The following is a 15,900-nucleotide window of genomic DNA, read 5'->3' as shown; positions in this document are numbered from 1 at the left end:
CATGTTGTGAACGGTACACCAGATGGATGTTCAGGGTCATGTATGCCACACTGCATAGTATGCATGTCTTCATCCATGGCATTGGTGATACCTTACATCATTTCACTGATGTAGTGGATAGACGGTGGGGTGAGACATTGTCAATCCTTAACTGTGCAATGTCTGTGCTTAAAAATGTGGTAGGAGTAGGGCATCAGACTCATGGACGTAGGTCAGCAACAACATCAGCTGAGAGCCCACGTGGCCATGCACAGTCACACTCCAGTAGTGGCAGTAACACCAGCACTACTGAAGGGAGAGTACTGTCCACACTACAAAGTGGCAGACCATGGGCATGTGGTCCTGAGTTGTCCTGTAAGGAACACAGACCCAGCAGACACTGGTCACCATCAGCAAGTAGTATCACATCTGGCCTTGGACATGGTGGTGCCAGTGCCACTTCTGGCAGAACCAGTTCTCATGTTCATGGCTGGAGACAGTGAACTGTACATTCTGCCATGTACAGTCCACAGTTGTCCAACATACCCTCGTGGAGGGCTGGTACATGGCTTGACTGTGTACATGCAAACACTCACACATCACTGTCACATGCAGGTCACCACCAGACACACAGAGCTACTCTCCATTGCCCAGTTGACCAGACACACACACAAGATGTTAACTGTGTGGCACAACCTAGGCCTTTGGCAACCCCACACCACACCCTGTGCATGTGAAGATACCTGTGCCAAATCCATACAATTGATGCATGGTCATGCTAATATGTGTCTGATGCACAGGGTACATATAGTACAATTAATGGCAGCTTGTAGTGCAGTAGTGTTATGCCCTGTAAGGTGCTGTCTGCTGGCAATTGTCATCCATACACATCAAAGTATATGTACCTTTGTGCCATGATGCTGTATTGCTGTTAGTATTGCCGACTAACTGTTGTCTCCCAGACCTTATTCTGTTGCTGTTCCAGGTGTCTGTGTGTCTACACTGTGAGGACCTGCTGCCAATACAGCAGCTCAGGATGGCATAGTGGCAATACAGAAATGTGACATCGCCAAGGTACGGCTGTATATGTGTATGGTTACCTAGGTGCATATGTGCATGGTACTCTGTTTGACATATCTGGGAAGTGCATTCCTGAGACAGGGCAGCCTCTGGGAGACAAACCTGTCTCTTCAGCAGCTTTTGTTGATGTCACATATCAGATTCAGGCCTGTCATGCTGGTAATGTGAGAAGTGTTAGACTCACATACATGGGACAGTTGTTGAAGGGCTAGGCACAACATTGCCATCTACGCATGCCACAGCTCACCTGTGGGCAACCTGTCCAATATCAAGTGGGGCACTACTAATTCAAGGCTGTCTCCATGGAACAGGTGTTGGAGGCCATGGATTATGCCTTTTCTAATTTCTCCAAACTTTTTGGGTTTCTGATACCATGATGGGAATGATCCCCATTCCTAAGTGAAAAGTATGATTAAAGTTCATGAAATTAGTATTGTTTCAATCTCTGATGTCAGCCAAAAGTGCTCTAAACAGCACCTGCAATGTGTTCAGTAATGACTCCTTCTGCAATTTGTATGGGCTTACATGGATTGGTAACATATCTAAATATGATTGTAAATTATTTTTTATAAGACCCGTTGCTCCTTCTGTATTGGAACTGTCTGGGTATCTTTCATCCACATTGCTCTCATTTCTGCCTGCAGATCCTGGTATTTTATAACTTTGTGTCTCTCTGTGCACAAGACACTATAATCACTGGGTGTGGATATTTCAATGATCAATGCTACTTTTGTCATCTTTTCTTGGACCACTATATCCGGTTTTCTAGCATCTATCTTTTGAACTGTTGGTAATGGGTGATCTCATGTGATATAAAATTCAGCATTTTCTATGATGCTTTGTGCTCATTTTTCCAATGTTTTTCAGCCACTTCAATACCATAATGTTTTCACAATCCTCAGTGCAACAGTCTTGCCACATTATTATGCCTTTCAGTATGCAGTCCTTCTGCCATAAGTGTGTTGCAGCCAGCAACAAGGTGTGTGACTGTTTCCAATTTGGTTTTACAAAACTTACATTTGACTGTTCTTCCCACATGTTCAATGGACTTTGTAAACCAGTGCATACATAGCCCACTATATTGGGCTGCCAATATTAACCTTTGCTGTCTTGGTTTGAATTTGCCTCTCCTTAACCATTCCTGTGTTCATTCTTGATCAACGTGAGGCTCCTCCAGAAGTTTTCTATACTTACAACTATACTTATGTTTTTTCCACATTTCTTGTCTTCTCATCTGGTCCTTCACCTTAAATACTTTCTTTTGTTTTTTTGCACATTTGGTTGCTGCCTGGTTTTTATCTACATCTGGTTTGATTTCCATTCCTGCTTGACGTTGATATGCTTCTGCTAAATTAAGCAGAGAAATCATCTTAGATTTATTCTCCTCATGTTTCTAAACTTTCACTTAATCTGGATCTTGTGAGATCAGTAGATGTGTGTGGAGTCCCACAATTGCAGATCTGTACATGTAATCAATTTCAAGGAGGCCCATCCCTCCATCAGAATGGGGAATATATAATCTTGGTATGCAATGATTTTATAAATCATTTGGTGAGCATAAAGCATCCTTCTTGTTTTAAGATCTAATCTAGCCAACACTTCTTGGGGCCAGTCAATCACTCCAAAACTGTACGTTAGGACAGGAAGAGCAAATTGATCTATAGCTTGGATCCTGTTCCTAGATGTCAATGCTGTTCTCAGGATTAACGTAAGTCTTCTAAAGTATTCCTTACTGAGTTCTATTTGCATTTGTTCATGTTTTATTGCTGCTCCTTCATCAATTCCCAAGTATCTATACACTTCCTCTTGCTAAAGTTCATTTGTATCACATTCTTATCCCAAACTGATGTTTTCTTGGTGTTGCAGTTTTCTTTTTTTAAAGGTTGCTTTTGCACATTTATCAAGACCAAATGACATTCTAATATCATCTGAAAAAGTTTTGACAACCTGCAGCTGTGCTTTCAGTTCCTCAGCTGATGAGCTATACAGTTTTAAAACATTGACAAAGAGAAGATGAGAAGTCATTAGACTTTGTTGTTTTCTAGGAGCCAAATGGTAGCCATGACCTAAGCTGTTAAGTAAACAGCTTAATGGATTAATGTCAAGGCAGAACAGCAATGGTGACAAAGAGTTACACTGGAATATCCCCCTTTAAATTTTTATCCCTGGGATAACAATATGTCCTTTATCATGGCTTAATTGCAAAGTGGTCTGCCTTTGTTTACCATTTTTAATTTCTCCAAGTCTTTTGCATTTCTAATAACATGACGGGAATGGACCCTATTCCTAAGTCAAAGTACGATTAAAGTTCATGGAATTAGTATTGTTTCACTCTTTGATGTCAGCCAAAAGTGCTCTTTGCAACACCCGCAATGTGCCCACTAATGACTCCTTCAGCAATTTGTATGGTGTTACATGAATCGGTAACATATCGAAACACGATTGTAAATTCTTTCTTAGAAGACCAGTTGCTCCTGCTACTATTGGAACTCTCTGGGTATCTTTCTTCCACATGGCTCTCGTTTCTGCCTGCAGATCCAGGTATTTAATGACTTTGTGTCTCTCTTTATGTAGTCACTGGGTGTGGCAATTTCAATGATCAATGCTGCTTTGGTCTTCTTTTCTTGGACCACTATATCTGGTTTTCTAGCATTTATCTTTTGAACTGTTGGTATTGGGTGATCCCATGTGATAAAAACTTCATCATTTTCTATGATTCTTTGTGGGTCATGTTTCCAGTGTTTTTCAGCCACTTTAATACCATAATGATTGCATAATCTCCAGTGTAACCGTCTCACCACATTATTATGCCTTTCAGTATACAGTCTCTCTGCCATTAGTGCGTCGCTCCCAGCAACAATGTGTGTGACTGTTTCCAATTTGGTTTTATAAAACTGACATATGTCTGTTTCTCCCACATGTTCAATGAACTATGTAAAGCAGCAACTATGTAGCCCACTATCTTGGGCTGCCAATATTAACCTTTAATTTCTTGGTTTGAATTCACCTCTCCTTAACCATTCCTGCATAATTCTTGATCAACATGAGGCTTTTCCAGAAGTTTTCTGTACTTGCAACTATATTTATGCTTTTTCCACATCTCTTTCCTTCTCATATGGTCCTTCACTTTATATTCTTTTTTTTTTTTTTGTTTTTTGGCACATTCAGTTGCTGGCTGTTTTATAAACACTTCTGGTTTGATTTCCATTCCTGCTTGACGTCGATATGCTTCTGCTAAATTAAGCAGAGATGTCATCTTAGATTATTCTCCTCGTTTCAAAACTTTCACTACATTTGGATCTTGTGAGGTCAGTAGATATGTGTGGAGTCCCATGATTACAGATCTATACATGTAATCAATTTCAAGGAGGCCCATCCCTCCTTCGGAATGGGGAATATATAATCTTGGTATACACTGATTTTATCAATCATTTGGTGAGCATGAAGCATCCTTCTTGTTTTAATAGCCAATCTATCCAACACTTTTTGGGGCCAGTCAATCACTCCAAAACTATAAGTTAGGACAGGAAGATCAAATTGATTTATAGCTTGGATCTTGTTCCTAGATGTCAATGCTGTTCTCATGATTAATTTAAGTCTTCTGAAGTATTCCTAACTGAGTTTTATTCACATTTGTTCATGTTTTATTGCTGATCCTTCATCAGTTCCCAAGTATTTATACACTCCCTCTTGCTCAAGTTCTTTTATATCACATTTTTGTCCCAAACTGATGTTTTCCTGGTGCTGCAGTTTTCCTTTTTTAAAGGTTGCTTTTGCACATTTATCAAGACCAAATGACATTCCATTGTCATCTGAAAAAGTTTTGACAACCTGCAGCTGTGCTTTCAATTCCTCATCTGATGAGCTATGCAGTTTTAAATCATCAACAAAGAGAAGAGTCATTAGACTTTGTTGTTTTCTATGAGCCAAATTGTAACCATGGCCTAAGTTGTTAAGTAAGCAGCTTAATGGATTAATGGCAAGGCAGAATAGCAATGGTAATAGAGAGTCACCCTGTAAAATCCCCCTATGAATTTTTATCCCTTTGATAATAATCTGTTCTTTATCATGGCTTAATTGCAAAGTGGTTTGCCATTGTTTCATGGTTACTGTAATGTAGTCAATCAGTGTAGGGTGTATCTTATACATTTTTAAGCGCTCTTTTATCCATGAATGAGAGACACCATCAAATGCTTATTTATAGTCAATCCATGCCATATTTAGATTCTTCCCCTTTTTACAGTTCTCCACTATAACTTTATTTAACAACAAATGATCCTTTGTTCTATATGACTTTATTTTATTGCCCTTTTGTTCTACTGCCATAATTGAGTTTTCTTCTAAATGACTATAAACTCTATTGGTGTCAATTCCCGCGTATAGTTTGTATGCTGTTGGAAGACAATTCATTGGTCTATAATTTTTAGGGTAGCTGCAGGTTCACTCTTATGTAAGAGCGTTGTTTTTCCTGATGGTAACAAATGTGGTGTCTATTTGGGGTGTGCATATAAATAGTTCTTACACATGGCTAAATCCTCATGCAAAGATGTTAATACTTTTAGCCAAAAGTTAGGTATTGCATCTGGGCCTGGGGTTTTCCAATTAGAGGCTTTTCTTAAATGTATTTCAATCTCTTTGGTTGTTGCTTCATCCCATTTCATATCCTGTACCTTTAACCCTCTTATTTTTTTTTTTACTTCTTCTATCCACTTAGCATCTTTCTTATGTTCCACAGGATCTTCATAGATACTTCTCTAAAATGTATCTATTTCTTTTTTTTCTGGCAGTCTTTCAATTCATTTTACCTTATTTACCAATTCTCTATAATTTTTTTGGATCATCAATAAATTGCTATTTTTGTGCTTTTCCTTTATTTTTATCTTCGTATCTTCTAAGTCTTTCCACCTGTGCTGAAATTTTTAGTTTGTTATTTGTGATAGTACATGATAGATCCTGGCCTGTTCTAATACTGCACATTGCTTTTATCACATCTATCTTTCTTAGTATTTTTATTGATCTGTTCCCTGTACTGTAATCTAACAGTGACACTTCTTGTCTTAGCTGCTTTATATTTTTTTCCATTTGATATCTCCATGATGATATTTGCTTTCACCCCTTACTTTCCCTCGTTACCCTGTGTTCCTGTGGTAGAACTTTATCAGTTATTAATTTAGCAGCACCGCAGTATATTCTGTTTACTTCTGTTATATCACAGGGATCTCTACTGACAGTCCTAATTTCTGCATTCATTTGTTTTATCAAACTTCTGACTTTTGGGGTTTTATTAACCTTCTGCAGGCTATTTCTTTCATTGATCTTGATATATCTGTCTGTGTCTATTAAATCAAGCAACTCGTAACTCATTTTCTTCCAAACTGAGGACACATCCCTTATTTTCTGTTTCCTGCAGGGATTCTATAGAAGATTCTATATCATCTTCCTGTGGCACATTCTCTTCAACTTCATCCTGTGCCATCTGTTGCTCTATCATATGGGAACTCACTGGCCTATCACTCCTCAACATTGACTGCATCAGAGTTTCCACAGTTTCCTGTTCCTTTCTTTGCTGTCTAGCTTCAAGTGAGCATTTATACTGGTTTCCTGTGGAAGGCTCCAAAATATTTTCATATGGCACCTGACCAATTGTTTCCTGTTCTACTGGTTTCCCCTTAATTTGGATATCCATTACTCTATCCTGTTGTGGTGCTTTCTGCTTTCAATTTTCTACACTCAATCCTTCTCTTTACAGCTGCTCCATAACCTCAATTTCTATTTCTTTGACTTCTCCATTACTAATCTTGTTTTCTACTTTTCCTCTTAATCTCCTTATTTTTTGTATTGTAAAGTTTTCAATATCCAGATTCATTTTCCTATATTTCTCCTCAAATATCTTTGGTGCTGCTTTTTTTGTATTGGTTAGTTTTGTTTTCTCCTTTGCATAAATACTAGAGCATATCAAATCCCTTTTCCTTTCCCCTGTCCATACCTCTTCCTCACGTCTCCTGATCTTGTTGCTTTTCTGTATTCTAGGGACTCACTCCATCATGCTGTGATGTAGTCTGTGTTAGTCCTTCTGCATTAATTCCTTCAGTTTGCAGGAACTCCATAACTTCAACTTCTTTTTCTTTAACTTCTGCTTTACTAATCTTCATTTCCACATTACATCTTTGTGCTATTAATCTTTTTATTGTGAAATTTTCCATATCTTGATGTTTTGCCTGCATTTCTTAATTGCAAATTGGTCTGCCATTGTTTACTTTTCGGGGTATTACTATGGCCTTTCCAGTTTCTGCAGATGTCTGGATAGGTACATACCAAATGGGCCATGGTATTAAATTATTGTTGCACTGACTGAGGATTATACAGAGGTAATGTCTACCTTTTTTCTGGATGTACTCCCTTTACCTATGTGGTGAACCATGTACAAGGCTTTTTTGACTACTGACGCTACTTGATTGCTGAATGCAACAGTGTTATCAACCTGAGTACCCAGGCATTCATGCCTAGATACATGTGGGTCATTGAGGGCAGCAGCTAATCACAGGACCTCCACATGTCTACATGCTGCACACACGTAGGCAACACAGAGCAGGGTTGCCACCTTATGAAATGTGCAATGTGAGACATTTCTTGTAGTTTCATGAGAGTTGGCAGGACAAACCATACCCATGGCAAGTAAAATGGACAGGACTTCTCTTGGTGTTCCAATATGACAGCTTATTTTTGTCACATTTCTATAGCTTATGATATTTCTCATAACATTAAGGTGTTTCTGATGTACCATACCTGCTTTATGCAACTATTACACAACTTTAGGAAATGTTTGTTGTCCTACACTCTTGGGACCTCTGTATTCTTTAAGCTGTTTTCACAGGTCACACCTGGCCAAACATGGATGGCAATCTTCAGGGCGGGACAGGTAATGGCCACACCTCTCACCTGTACAGATTTCTGCAGAATGTCCTAATGTTTGCCACATATTTTTGGTCCGTTTTTTCATAACATTGTGGTTTTCTGGCAAATTAGTGGCAAATCATTAAAGACTGAAGTTAGACAATAATGACAGATATCTAATTTTCAGACTTCATACCCTTCAGAAAATTCATGCTAATGCACAACTTGTTATGCTATCAACTTTCTATGTTTGTAAGAGCAATATTTAAAAATTGCCCCTATTATTTGGCCTTTGTCCCACTTTTCTGTAGGCTTTATCCAGATTTCTTGCTGTATGTGGTTGAGAGTTATGTTGGTGGGCCTAACATAGTCACACTGCTGTAAGGGGATATACATAAACACACACTCACACACACACACACACACACACACACACACACACACACACACACACACACACACACACACACACACACATACACACACACACATACACACTCATGAACTGCCATTTTCGAGAGAAGAACTCCTATCTGCCAAGTTTTACATACTATAGCACTATAAACATTTCCATGCGCTGCAGAGCTTATATATTTTTGCAGTGTCTGCCACTACTATTCAGGTGGATGACATCTGCAGGGGCTGTAGAGGTTGCCACTGGGGGGATTAACAGGTTTGCACAGGCCCTTAAAATGGTATAACCATAACACAGAAGAGATAGTCACACTGCTGTAAGGGATATGCATACACGCACACACACACACACACACACACACACACACACACACACACACACACACACACACACACACACACATACACTGGTGCCATTTGTGAGATTAAAACCTCTGCCTCTCTAGTTGTATATATTACAGTGTTATGTACTTATCACATGTGCCATGGAGCTTATGTTTGTGGAGAGTGTCTAATGGTGCATCTGAGGCCCTGTAAAGTAATCCAATGGGGGGAATAACAGGGTGGAACAGGCCCTCAAAATGGTGTAACCATTGCACACACTATACAGCTACACTGCTACAGGGGTATGCCTCACAAACATATATACACTCACAGAGATACCAGTCACGAGTTTAGAACCCCTATCTATCTAAGTGTATATACTATACCACTACATACTTATCGCATGAGCTCATGTACCTGGAGAGTGTCTAACAGTGCATCTAAGGTGAATGACACCAGCAGGCCCTGTAAAGTAATCCAATGGGGGGATTAACAGGGTGTAACAGGCTCTCAAAATGGTATAACCATCATACACACAAGGCAGCCACACTGCTACAGAGGATATGCTTCACACGCGCGCGCACACACACACACACACACACACACACACACACACACACACACACACACACACACACACACACACACACTCACAGAGATGCTGATCATGAGCTTAGAGCCCCAACCTATCTAATTGTATACACTACAGTGCTACATACTTATCTCATGCACCATGGAGCTTATGGGGCTGGAGAGTGTCTAACAGTGCATCTAAGATGGATGACACCAGCAGGCTCTAGAAAGTAATCCAATGGGAAGATTAACAGGGTGGAACAGGCCTTAAAATGTATGGTCAATGCACATACATAGTCAAGACATTCACACAGCTATAGGGGTATATAGCTATACATACGCACGGAGTTGCCATTGTTGGCATTAGACCCCCTGCCTATCTAGCTGTATACACTATTGTGTGATGTACTTATTGCATGCGCCGCAAAGTTTATGTGTTTAGAGGGTATCTAGTGGTGAGTCCAGGTTGATGACATCAGCAGGCTCTGTAAAGTAGGCCAATGGGCAGGTTCACAGGTGGGCAAACGCTTTAAAATGTATTGGTATTGACATACATAGGCAGGAACTACACACAGCTGCAAGAGGATATGTTTTCACACATGCACTGAGTTGCTGTTGCAGGGAATAGAACCACTACCTAAATATATACATAAATATAATACATAAATATAAATATATAATACATAAATATACATATATATATATATATATATATATATATATATATATATATATATATATATATATATATATATATATATATATTATATTATATATATATATATATATATATATATATATATATATATGTGTGTGTGTGTGTGTGTGTGTGTGTTTTGTGTCTATATTAAACTCAACAGATCCAGATATAGCTATATGTGCCACATACAGATAGATAAGGGTAATCATGTCTGATGGGGATAAGGAGAGACAGTTGAGGTTTATATAGCTCTCTGTATGCACAGAGATATATGGATATCGCAGTTCTATAGTCAGATGTGGGTTCAGACATGGGCTGGAATTAGCTAAATGTAGGAGCATGCCCAGTATGACCATCATTAATTACAATGGGAGTCCAGGCCAAACCTACCCATACTCCAGTCCAGGATTTTTTCTGCTACAGCTAATTGTCTGATCAACCTGGTGGAATAGTCCAGCACCTCCCTGATATATTGCCTGAGGGATTTCCTGGCTGTGTGCTGCCTGTAATATCTGACTGACCCATATGTAGGGTGTGTACAGTCTGGTACATTTTATATAGCACTGCAATTTCTTGGTACATCAGTGGCAGATCATTACAGATTGATGTGAGGAAACACTGACAGACATTTGGGTTACCGACTCCATACACTGTAGAGAACCTATGCTACTACACAAACTGTTGTATTCTGCACTTTCTACATTAGTCTGTCCAGTAGTTCCTCCTTCCTCTTATATGTGGACCTTTGTCCTGCCCTGCTCCAGTTCCTGGCTTTGTCCACAGTTGCTGCTGTATGTAGTTGTATGCATGCTGTGACTGGGATAAGAGATATGATACCACACAGAGGGTTACGGACTTCACACCTCTGACTGTACCTGTTTTGCCGGTTGTCCAGCAGCGTTTATATCATGCTACCGAAAGATGAAAATAGCGAACGCTATTTCATCAAACCTAAAATATCTAAACCACAAAATATTGAACATTCAGAACAGCAAATTTTTTCCCATGGAAAAAATTTGCTATTCCGAAACACATACACACAACACAAGCACACCAAAAAAACAGTAATCCACACACACTTAAAATCCTACATCTAACCCTACACTAAACTGTACATACACTGCTATCTATCCACTTACCTTAACTCAAACCCTAACCCTAAGGTCCATCACTATCGCAGACTCACCTAACCCTAACTCACTTAACCCACCCCTAACCCTAAAGTCTGTCACTATCGCACACTCTCCTGACCCGCGACCTAACTCTAACTCACTTAACCTGCCCCTAACCCTAACGTCCACACAATCGCACACTTACATGAACCCAACCCATAACTTTCCACCACAGCACTGAAAATAGTGAAGCCACAGAAATGGCAAACCAAATTCTTTCCCTAGGAAAAAATTCAGTGTTCTGCAGCTTCGCTATTTTTAGCGTTCACAGAATAAGGGTCGATATTAGAACATCCAAAGTTTTAAAACTTCGATGTTCTGATATAGACCCGTCCAGCATAGTGCCCCATACGTATGCTCTGGTCCTCAGACATTTTGTGTTGTACTGTTATTATAAGGCTACATGTTGCCCATACCTCTCAAACTCTTACAGCCATTAATGTGGACAGGGACATATATAACATTGGAACATAGGCCCAAACATGGGGACAGGATTTTAATATTGCTCTTACAAACCTAGACAGTTGGTAGAATGGTTTTGTATTAGCATGCATTTTCCAATGGGTGTGAAGTCTGCATCTCAACTGTCTGTTAGTTTCTCACAACAACCTTTAGTGATTTATCAATAGTTTGACAGAAAACTGCAAATGTTATGACAGACAGAACAGATATATGAGCCATAAATGTGGGCATTCTGTACATTTGTGAGGTATGGATGGTGCCCACAGACTTGTTGTAACTACTGACACAGTTACATGACAGCCTTTATATCCTGCTGCTACACTGACTTGTTACAACTTGCTGCTCTACTAGCCACCATCTAGGTTACTGAGGACTGTGTACTGTCGATATCCATGGCTCCCTGTCCCTCCATTGTGTCTATCTTTGTCCAGCTTTCTTGCAGTAACAAATACTGACATATGGACAGTCTGTAGAACCCCTATCATAGGCATAGCTCACATGCAGATCAGTAGGTGCCACCAGTCTCGAACCATGTACCCCATCAACCATGGTAATGTACTTACCCCCTAAACCACAACAGCCACCAGACAGTGCAGTTTACTTCCTGGCACTATCGACCACAGACAAACATAGCACTTTGACCCCTGCATATTGGGAAAATGTTATATGTCTTCAATTGATTGAGACAGCCCAGGGATTGTGTGGTCTGCTGCTATTACCTTGCAAACATACTGTGACTACAGTTGTATGGGGACACGGGTGTGATGGGGGTAGGGGACTCTAGCATTGACAGTCAAACATCTATCCTGTGACCCTGCTGCATGTCATTCCCTCACATAGTGCATTGAGTTTTGCTGGCTTGGGGCCTACTGCATATTAAGGGTTGACCAGTACTGAGTGGAGAGTTCCTGTTGTTCCACACAGCTGTCAGTTGTCTGCAGCTATCCTGGTAGCCCACTCTATACCCTTGCATACATGCGGCAGGTCCATACATATGCTAACATAGTCTACTACTCCATTAATTTGTTGTAAAGAAGAGTGACTTATCTTGTGTCATCAGCAGTTGAAATAGCAGTGCTTCAGGGCTGTCTCTGTCTGATGCATGCCATACACAGCCAATACATGGTAAGGTACAGGTTGTGTGGAGTGGCTGGCATCCTTTTTACTATGTATGTGAGTCAGAGTGAGGTGTCAGTCCCTAGGTTGTCAATGCATGCGCTATGCTTGCCTCTTTGCCAAGGCCAGAGCATACTGGGGATGCCTACATCTGCCTACAGGGATAGGCTCAGGGGGTTCCTCCTCAGAGTCCCCCTATGGCTGTGGTGGGGGGTCTGTGTGTCCCTTCCCTATGACATTCCTACCACAGCTGTTTCCACAGGATCATATTGTGTAGCATGGCACATACTGTGAGCCTGTGTGCACATATGGCTGGACAGTACTGCAGGGCTCCACCAGATATATCATGGCAGCAGAAACATGACTTGAGCAGCCCAAACACACACTCTATGATGTTCCTAGTTTGTGCATGTGCCTCATTATGGTGTTCTTCAATAGGTGTGTGTGTGTGTGTGTGTGTGCATTTCTGATGGGTGTCAACATCCATGGTTCCAGTATATAGCCAGCATCCCCCAGTAGATGGCCATATGGGATGTCACCCCCCCCCGGAAAATGTCTGGTACAGTTGTGATTTGTGTCAAATGGAGCCGTGATAGCTGCCAGGGCTGCCAGCACACACATTCATGATAATGCCATGGGCATTGCACATGACCTGGAAGATGATGGAGTGATACCCCTTGTGGTTGATGTAGACCATACTTTCTTCACCAGGTGGTGCTTTGATGTGCACATGAGTGTAGTCTATGGCACCCAGTACCACAGGGTAGTGTGCTACATGGTGGAAGATATGCATATTGCTGACCGTCTCCTCAGGGATCCAGGGTAAATAAATGTGCTCACTGGTATGTGCTTGCTTGGCATCCAGGAACTGGGGGAGTACTCTGGATGGATATGCCTGTGAGATCCCCATTATATCCCCAATTGGTCTTTGAAAAGTACCTGTAGTTAATATTCTAAAGGCTACACATACCTTTGTTTCCACTGGAATGGGTTCCCCTCTGTTGACTCTGGGTCTGAGTTGAGGGCGGCAGAGCTCAGTGAGTTCTTATAGTATGTCCCTGCCCACTCTGTAGTGCTCTACAATCTCCAGCTCATGTAGCCCCTGGAAGGTCACCCTGGGCCTGAACACTCTTCTCCTTCTCAGTCTGGGCCTATTGTCAGCATCACCATCTTCACTGACCTCAGCCTCAAGCACATACAGAAGTACCAGAGCAGCAGCAGCTCCTAGCATTTTGTCAATTAAAATTCCCAAGTGTGTACTCCAATGGTGCAGAGTATGTGAGAAAATCAGATTGTAGAGTGTATGTATACTTTATAGTGGTGTGCTGCAGTTGCAGCCTGTGTGATTGGCTCATTATGCTGCTTTCCACCTGATAGGTATAGCATTGGGGTTTTGAATTGGCCAGTGTCTGTTGAACAGGGCTTATCAGTCATTTCTACATAATTGGCATTCCCAGACAATTTTTTAAATTGTTTTTTCCTATTTCTTTCACTGCTAAGCAATGCAGCATGCCATGCAAACCTGCAGAGCCAGTGTAAACAGTGCTCAGCAGTTTTGACACTCCCACAACCACAGCCATGCTCAGCTTTTCTTAAACTAGCTAAAACATGCTCAGCAGCATCAGACACACACACACCCTGCTTAGCTGTGCTTAGTTGAGTGCAAACAGGCACTGCTGATCTCCAGTTTGCTTTAACATACTGTGACACACCCCCTTTTGATGTCAGCTGCATGTTCTACCACTGCCTACATAGTTCTAGCCTGACCACGGGTTGTGTTTGTGGACATTGTAGAGCTTTTTTCTATTCAGTAACACTATCTCATTTACATTCAGCTAATTGAGTGTACCCTGGATACTGCACTACTCCAGGGCCTGCCTCCATAGCAACCACTGACACCTGCCATTGTAATACTCTGCATCCTGGGTACTATAATGCATTATATTAGCAAATGAGTACTTTTGGCTTTTTTACACTTTTTATTTATTTTTTTCCATAACAGCATTTTTACACAACGTGCAGCGCTGCACAAACATTATATATGTATTAAAAACAATTATTATTTTTTAATAATTTGCATTGCTTTTAGGAATCACTGGCCATAGGTCTGACTATTTGTATGCCTATGATACCATACCCACCCTTTTTCCTAGCCTTTTACAGCCCCTGTGTGAATTTTGCAGTCCAGTACACAGTTTGTATTCGCATACATTTCTTCCACCAACATGGCACCTACACGGGTGCCTTTCTACTTATCAGATCACAAATCAACCTCATTTGCATGTTTTTCACCAGCTTATGAGGTGATTTGCATTCCGTACACACCTCTGTGTCTGCATGCTTGTACACACCCCTCAGCCCTGTTTTCTGGATCTCTCAGTCGCCCATGTTCCATGTTTGAGCTTTAACACTATGCCTACATGGAGAATTGCTCCATATAGCTTTTATTGAATTCTACCCATTTAGTTGCTTATGAGGTGATTTGCATACCATGGAAGTTTTGTTGGCATATTTATGTGCGCCGCTCAGCAGTGCTTACTGAATCTAAAAATGTTTGCAGCCATGTACACAGCACGGCGTGATGCCTATATGGAAAAAATGTGTAGCCTTTATTAAATTCCCTCCCTTCATCTTTCTGGGCAAAGCTGATTTTTGGCTGATAGATAAAAGACAAACACCATTGCAAGTGAACACAATACAAAACCACCATGCTTTTGGACCACAGTATGTTTCGATCTGAAAGATATAGGACTACAAAAAATATGAAAATAATGTGGAAATTGCTCCCTTTATTCTTAAATTATAATGCAAAACCAGCAAATTATGAGATGGACCAGAGAGCTTTGGGTCATATGATGGTTAATGCTTCAAGAATGTCACACTAAGAATTATTTAAGCAGTATGCAATATTTGTATCAGTCCTAAAAAGAAAGAAGAGAGAGAAAGGTAAGATAGGCAATGGTTAAACAGGGAACTGGAGTTTAAGATGGATGTTATATAAATATTATAAAGAAAAAAACTGAACTGATACATTGCTCCTGAATACCATTATTGCAATCAGACAATAATGCAATATGTGATTTCAGGTGATACAGTACCAATGGTAGAGGTGGACATCCTTTGAATGCGTAAGGGGCTTAAATCCTTAAATTGTTAGCATGCAGAATATTAGTGAGATAAAAGGAA

Source organism: Protopterus annectens, chromosome 10.part0, assembly GCF_019279795.1.
Source record: "Protopterus annectens isolate FY-2018-M chromosome 10.part0, PAN1.0, whole genome shotgun sequence".
NCBI lineage: Eukaryota > Metazoa > Chordata > Ceratodontiformes > Protopteridae > Protopterus > Protopterus annectens.
This window is presented reverse-complemented; position numbering follows the sequence as displayed.